The sequence below is a fragment of the Eretmochelys imbricata genome, chromosome 7 (genome assembly GCF_965152235.1).
Source record: "Eretmochelys imbricata isolate rEreImb1 chromosome 7, rEreImb1.hap1, whole genome shotgun sequence".
Lineage (NCBI taxonomy): Eukaryota > Metazoa > Chordata > Testudines > Cheloniidae > Eretmochelys > Eretmochelys imbricata.
This window is the reverse complement of record NC_135578.1, coordinates 33700584-33707440: the sequence shown is the minus strand read 5'-3', so window position 1 is coordinate 33707440 and position 6857 is coordinate 33700584. Positions and strand designations below refer to the sequence as shown.

The 6857-nt window shown below is 54.4% G+C and overlaps 1 non-coding gene across 1 annotated transcript; it reads right to left on the bottom strand.

Annotated features, from left to right (window-relative positions):
* Positions 1–6325: 6325 nt before the first annotated feature.
* LOC144268491 (U2 spliceosomal RNA) lies at positions 6326–6516 on the bottom strand. The gene has a single exon (XR_013346754.1). It is a non-coding gene; the product is annotated as a U2 spliceosomal RNA (small nuclear RNA).
* Positions 6517–6857: the final 341 nt, after the last annotated feature.

The following is a 6857-nucleotide window of genomic DNA, read 5'->3' as shown; positions in this document are numbered from 1 at the left end:
CACGAGTACCTGTAGAGTCCCCCTGCTTCCCCGCAGAGGGAGGGTGGGGTCCTTAGTTTTTCCGAGCTAAAGGCTCACCCTGCATAGAGCCCCCTGGTGCCCACCAATATCCCCTGCGCAGCCCCCGAAACAGGGGTCTCTATAGTCCCTTTGCTGCCACCGGCTGGCCACCTGGCGGGAGAAGCGCACGCGCAGTAAGTTCCCACAGCCCCTTCACAGGCGCGGCCCCGGCGAAACCCGGCGGCATCCCCTCCCGCTTGTCGAGCCAGAGGCATGCTGAGCGCCTATTGGTCCGGGCGGCGGAGGGGCGGAGCAGAACACAACCAGTCGCGAACGCGGCCGCGCGTTTAGAAGCAGGGTGAGGCGGGTGCGAGTGGGCCTCCTGCTACGCTCGCTACGCCTCGTTCGCAGCGAGGGGAGAGGCGCGCTGGGAGGGGTCAGACCAATTGATGCGCTCCCCGGGGTACCCCCCTCTGAGCTCCCCCCGCCAGGTGACTGAGCCCGGGCTACCCGCCCTCTGACCCCGCCCCCCCTCCGCGCCAGGTGGCTGAGCCCGGGCTACCCGCCCTCTGACCCCGCCCCCCCTCCGCGCCAGGTGGCTGAGCCCGGGCTACCCGCCCTCTGGGCCCCGCCCCCCCCGGCCAGGTGGCTGCGCCCGGGCTACCCGGCCTCTGAGCCCCGCCCCCCCCGGCCAGGTGGCTGAGCCCGGGCTACCCGGCCTCTGAGCCCCGCCCCCCCCGCCAGGTGGCTGAGCCCGGGCTACCCGGCCTCTGAGCCCCGCCCCCCCCGGCCAGGTGGCTGAGCCCGGGCTACCCGGCCTCTGAGCCCCGCCCCCCCCGGCCAGGTGGCTGAGCCCGGGCTACCCGGCCTCTGAGCCCCGCCCCCCCCGGCCAGGTGGCTGAGCCCGGGCTACCCGGCCTCTGAGCCCCGCCCCCCCCCGGCCAGGTGGCTGAGCCCGGGCTACCCGGCCTCTGAGCCCCGCCCCCCCCGGCCAGGTGGCTGAGCCCGGGCTACCCGCCCTGTGAGGAGGCCCCGCTTCCCCAGTGGGCGCCGGCGCTCTGGCTGACCAGACCCGTCTGTCTCCGGCGAGAGACGCTCTGCGCTGCGGGGACAGAGCCTGGCCACAGGGTCCCGGCCTGGGGCTCGGTCCCGGGGGAGCCGCTTTGGCCGTTGGAATTCTCCCTTCGGAGCAGGAGGTAGGTGAGGTCCCAGCTGCCATTGGACCAACTTCCCGGGGGGAGACACGCGGTGGAGCGCGCACCTCTCGCTCCCTGCCGCCCGGACCTGCCCGTGCCGGGGGGGGACAATGGCAAAGTTTGGCTCGCAGACTCTTCTCCCCCCCTCACCCCAGCGGAAAGCAGCGGCCTCCCAGCTGTTGCTCCTACGTGGGGGGCGCAGCTCGGAGGCGCCGGCTGCTGGGGGGAGCATGTGGCCGAGCGGTGCCAGCAAACCCTGGCAGAAATCTGTGGGGGGGGGGCACCTGACCGTAACTCGTCCCCCATCACCTCTGCTGGCATCGCTCGGGGAGGTGGATGAAGGGCAGCGGCGGGAGAGCCGCCCCTGCCGCCCCGCTGAGTGGCCAGGCTGAAGTGCTGCCGCGGGGCAGCTGCAGCGGCTCCGTGTCGAGATCGGGGAGGCCGGACCTGACTCCGGTGTGACTTGAGGGGCTCAGAATTCGCTCTGTTTTCCTTCCGATGCGAAGGCGAATAAGGAACTAAACCCTGTTACCTGATCACAGCTCCTGGGTTGTCTGTAATCCTGGGACTGCCATAAGGAATCCAGGTAAACCGCAATCGGTCGAGGTACTTATCCGGCCCCCGCCGCCGCAGTCTCTGTGCACCTCGTGATTCTATCCCTGCACTGCTTGTGAGGTCGGGAAGTGTTGTTCTTCCTTGATAGGGACCCTGGGACATTAAATGACGAGCCCAGGGTCGCCTAGGGAACTTGGCCCAGATTCTTAAAGGTATTTAGGCACTTAACTCGCATTGAAATCAGTGGGAGTTAAGCATCTAAACACCTTTGAGGTCAGATCTGGGCCTCTGTGGTTGAGTTAGGAATAGAATCAATGACTTCCCAGGCTCAGTTCAGTACCCTACCTACTAGACCTTCCTTTTCTCCCACTTGAAATGAAGCCAGCAGTTACACCGGGCCTCCCCGGGGCTAACTTTTATACATGTGAATGTTTTTTCAGTCGCACATGGATCATGGGTGTGATTTAAATCCACAGCCAAGACCTGTTCTGCTTAACTACAGGCATAAACTACCCAAGGATACAGGTCCCAGTTCCTCCTTGTATTGGTGGTGTCCTGGAAATGAGCTGATCTGTCCCTGCTACCTCTACTTTATGGCTGTTGTGGCCTCCCAAGAGCTGGTGGGGAAAGGGGAGGCGCCTGGGGTATTATTTAAGTTGGGATTCTCCCTATGGGGATGAGGTAATTCAGTCTTTGGCAGCAGGAGCTCTGAAAGACGACGATCCTGGTGAGTGCCCACAGAGATGTGTGGAAAGGGGACTATTCTGGCTGTAGTTGGTGGGACGTGTCTATTGTTTGTTAAGCTCCTGTGTCTGTCTCATTTATGGCTAATTTTAGCCCTTCCCTTTGGGTGATTTAGGTTTCCTTTTTGGGGGGAGGGGCGGACAGAGAGAAGTGTGCCAAGAATAAATGGTTAGTGCCAACAGTGTATTTCGCATTGGCAAAAGTAAACAAGAGTAGGGCCAGGTGCACGCTACAGACTTACATCGGCATAACTGCGTTGCTCAGGGATGTGAAAAATCCGCTGCAGCCGTGGCACCAACAGGCGCGCAGCGTAGCTGCTGTTTGTCTGCAGGAGAGAGCTCTCCCGCAGACCCAGCAATTCCACCCCCAAGGAGCAGCAGCCGCTCCTGCACACACCCCGCTGTTCACACAGGCGCTTTTCATAGTTAAACTTCTGTTTTTCCTGAGCGTGGGTGGGTTTTTTTTGTTTTTGTTTTGTTAACACCCCAGAAAGACAAGTTCCAGAGTAGACAAAGCCTCGGAGTTTCACTGCTTGCTAAGTACAAGGTGGAATAGATTGTTTAGCGTAGTTAGCACATTTCAAGGGCCCCTTCAAGGTGAAGTGGCCTGTTAACACTCCTCCCCTCACGGGAAAGAAAGTAAAGGGGCGGAGGAGAAAGCAGTTGGGGGAGGCTGTTAGTGGTTTACAGATTGTAGTAAATAAACCATCAACCCAGTATCTTTGTTCGGTCCAGGATTTTTAGTGTCTAGCAAAGTTATGAATTTCAACTCCCAGGCCCGTCTTTTTGAAAATGTTGTGCAGGTTTCCTTTGAGGATGAGGGCTGATAGATCACATACAAGAGTGATTGTTCTGTGAGAAGTGCTCACCCACAGATGATGTGGTGGTCTTGTCCTTTCATTTTCCTGTTCATTTGTGAGCATAGTGATTCTCTGGTTTCACCCACATAGTTGTTGTTGGGGCATTTAGTGCACTGGATGAGGTAAACCACATGTTGTGATTGGAATTGACATGTGTAGGACCCATGGATCTTGAAAGGTGTGTTGTGGAGCGTGTTGATCATTGTAGCAGTGGAGATGTGTCTGCAGGTTTTGCGTCTGGTGCTGCTGTGAGTTGGTGTGTCCTGGTCTGTGGGGAGCTTGCAGAGATTAGGGGTTGTTTTGAAGGCCAGAAGTGGGGGTCCAGGAAAGATTTCTTTCAGGATGGGGTTTCTATCAAGTATGGGTTTTAGTTGTTTGTTACCCCATATGGGTTGCAGTGTAGGGTGTAGTAGTTGACTACTAGGGGTGTGCGGTCGGTGGGGGTTTTATTTCACCGCAGCTCTGCATCTTACAAAGAGAGACACCACACCCTAAGCCAACACACAGCTCAATTTTTTTTTTCTCTTTTTCTCTCCTCCCCCGCCCCCCGTTCCCCACTGGTAGTTTCCCGGAGGGGAGGTACACCGTTCCTGGAGGTACCGCAGTACCAGGTCGATGTGTGGCGTGGATGGAGCAAGCTCCTATTCCGTCTCCCTGGCAGAGCAGAGCTCAGTACATCCGGAAAGGTGCATATTTTGCACAATGGCATGTGTTCCAGTTGTTTGTTCCTATCTCCTGAATCTACCACCCTGTGACTTTTTGTGGCGCATGCAGGAGAAGATCCCCGTAACAGAGAAGAGAAGTCAGGTTCCGTTTCCACTGCCTTATCGTGTGATGTGCTGGCGAGCTGCTTATCCCTGTTCCTGCGCGGCATGTGCTCTGAATATAAATCTGTCTCTGGGGAGATTAGAATCCAAAGAGCTTCTGAGGGGCAGGTCTGCTCTAGCTCTGTGGAGAAGAGACCGAGACTGTTAAGACTCTGGGGGTTCCCAGTTTGCTATTTAAGTATTGAAAATGTGCCATTTATTGGGGAGGGGCTGTCATCTCAAAGGTTCCTTTGCCTTTCCCTCCCTTCCTTTCGCTGCCTCTCAGACAAGGTAAAGCTGCAACAATAGATTCCTACATTTTAAGGGCAGCAGGGACAAAGGGATCATTTGATCTGACCGCCTGTGTAACGCAGGCCATAGAATTTCATCCATTTTCCCCTGTACGGAGCCAAGTAACGTGTTGGACTATGTTGGCATGCAGGCCTGATGGCTGGAGAGAGGGAGAATACAACACTGCCCTCAGCAGTTTCTTCCAGTGGGGCACCAGTGAACATGCCAAAGCTATCAACTCCGTCACGTGGGAGCCCTGCAGCTTTAGGTGCTTGTCTGCATGGGAATAGTTCCTGCCATGGCCATAGCAGAATAGCTTTGGAAGCGGAGTAGTCATTTTTGGGAATAAAGTTGTTTTTATTTGGAACAGTGTCCCCGTGTCCGGGGGTTATACTGGAAGAGCTACAGCGCAGTGCTTACTCTGCTTCTAGGAGGCCAGTCAATTCCCCCATGTAGACAAGCCTTTAGACTGCAGGTTTTGTGGGTCCCAACCGCCAGCTCTGCTCAGTCTCCAGAGCTCACTTCATTTTGGCAGCTTTCTCTTTCTCTTTCTCTCTCCGTCCCTCCCCCGTTGGGGCGGTGGAGCTCTGGCGCCACCTGCTGGTCCTGTTTTCAAAGCTGGAGGGGGAAACAACTCTCGAGCCCCTGAGCCCTGGTCTACGGTTCCAGCGTATGTTGCTATAAAATGCATTGCCTGAGCGACGCATTATATCGACCTAGCCCCCTGCCCACCCCCCCCGTGTAGACTGGTTTCTCCTAGGGAGAGAGCTACTGCCTCTCTGGGAGGGGAAGCACCTATGCTGACGGGAGAAGCTCTTTCAGTGGCACAGGTAGCCTCTCCACTAAATGCTTCAGGGGCCCAGCTGCAGCGCTGTAAGTGTGAGCACCTGCCTGGGATCAATCAATTGCCACAAACCAGCCTTTCCCAGAAGAAACAACGAGGAGTCCTTGTGGCACTTTAGAGATGAAAACATTTATTTGGGCTCACTTCATCAGATGCAAGGAGTGAAAAATACAGTAGGCAGGTATAAATATACAGCACATGAAAAGATGGGGGGTTAGGGCTAACGAGGCCAATTCCCAACAGTTGACAAGCAGGTGTGAATATCAACAGAGGGGAAATTACTTCTTGTAGTGACCCAGCCCCTCCCAGTCTTTATTCAGGCCTAATTTGATGGTGTCAAGTTTGCAAATTAATTCCGGCGCTGCAGTTTCGTTGACTCCTCTTTGTTTTGCTGATACAGACTCACAGGGCTACCCCTCTGAAACCTTTCACAGAAGAGTAACACTGAGCACTTCCCAGGTGTAAAGCACCTCACAAACACTGCATAAGGTACACTCCTCGGAGAGGAGGTAAATAGTTTAATCTTCGCTCTGCAGAGCAATTTGAAAGGGGCAGCCACCTGAAGTGTCCTGTCCCAAGCCACGTCGTAGGAACCAGAAGTTAAATATGAGTGTTTTGAACGTCTGTTACAGAGGATGGGGCCCCTGGGTGCAGTACCACACCTACTGCCTTCACTTGAGCTTACAAACCGAAACACATAGACCGTCTGTTGGGTGGGGAGAAGAATAGGACCTGTCTATATAATCATAATGCAATGTTGTTGGTTTTTTTATAATATTGAAGGTCACATGTATATAAATAAGTGTCTCCCTGATAAACCCTTATTCATGCCTCCTCCTGTTGAAAGTACCCGGCTTTTTTAAATAATTCTCTAGTAACACCTCACCTCTCTGGACTCACAAAATTACAACAGAAATTTTGATAAATAAGCCAAAAGATTGAATGCTTGAGAATAAAACTGTTGTAAAGACGGGTTTAAAGGACAGAGTTTAACTGAGTCTGTTTTTTAACCACAATAGTCTCCCCAGGGGGGAGGTGCACCGTTCCTGGAGGTACTGCAATACCAGGTCGATGCGTGGAGTGGATGGAGCAAGCTCCTATTCCATCTCCCTGTTTCAAAAATCCATTTAATATATAGTCCTCAGATAGAGGACGTATCAGATATTAAACTGATAAGAACAGATACTACACTTGATCTTAGCCAAAAGGCCGAGAAGCGATACTTTCTTGTTCAACAGTTATGCAGCCCTCCCATTCCTACAGCTCTCTACATGACGGTGACAGATGCCACTGAGCGCCACTAACGCCATAGTAATTCTTTGACCACTTCAAATCTAATCCTACTTCCTTTGCCTTAGTGCTCCCTTTTTACCAGTCAAAGCAAACCGCCTCCTGCCTGAAAATTCAGCTTCAAAACGAATAAATTCCTCCAGCTTGTTAGCTGTCGCCTTGTCACTCGTTTCTCTGCCTGAAAGATACTCTCTATTTGCATGAAGCCGGCCCCTTCGCTGCAACGTGCTGACGACATCGGGTTGCTAACCCTATCCTTGCAAGTTTAGACT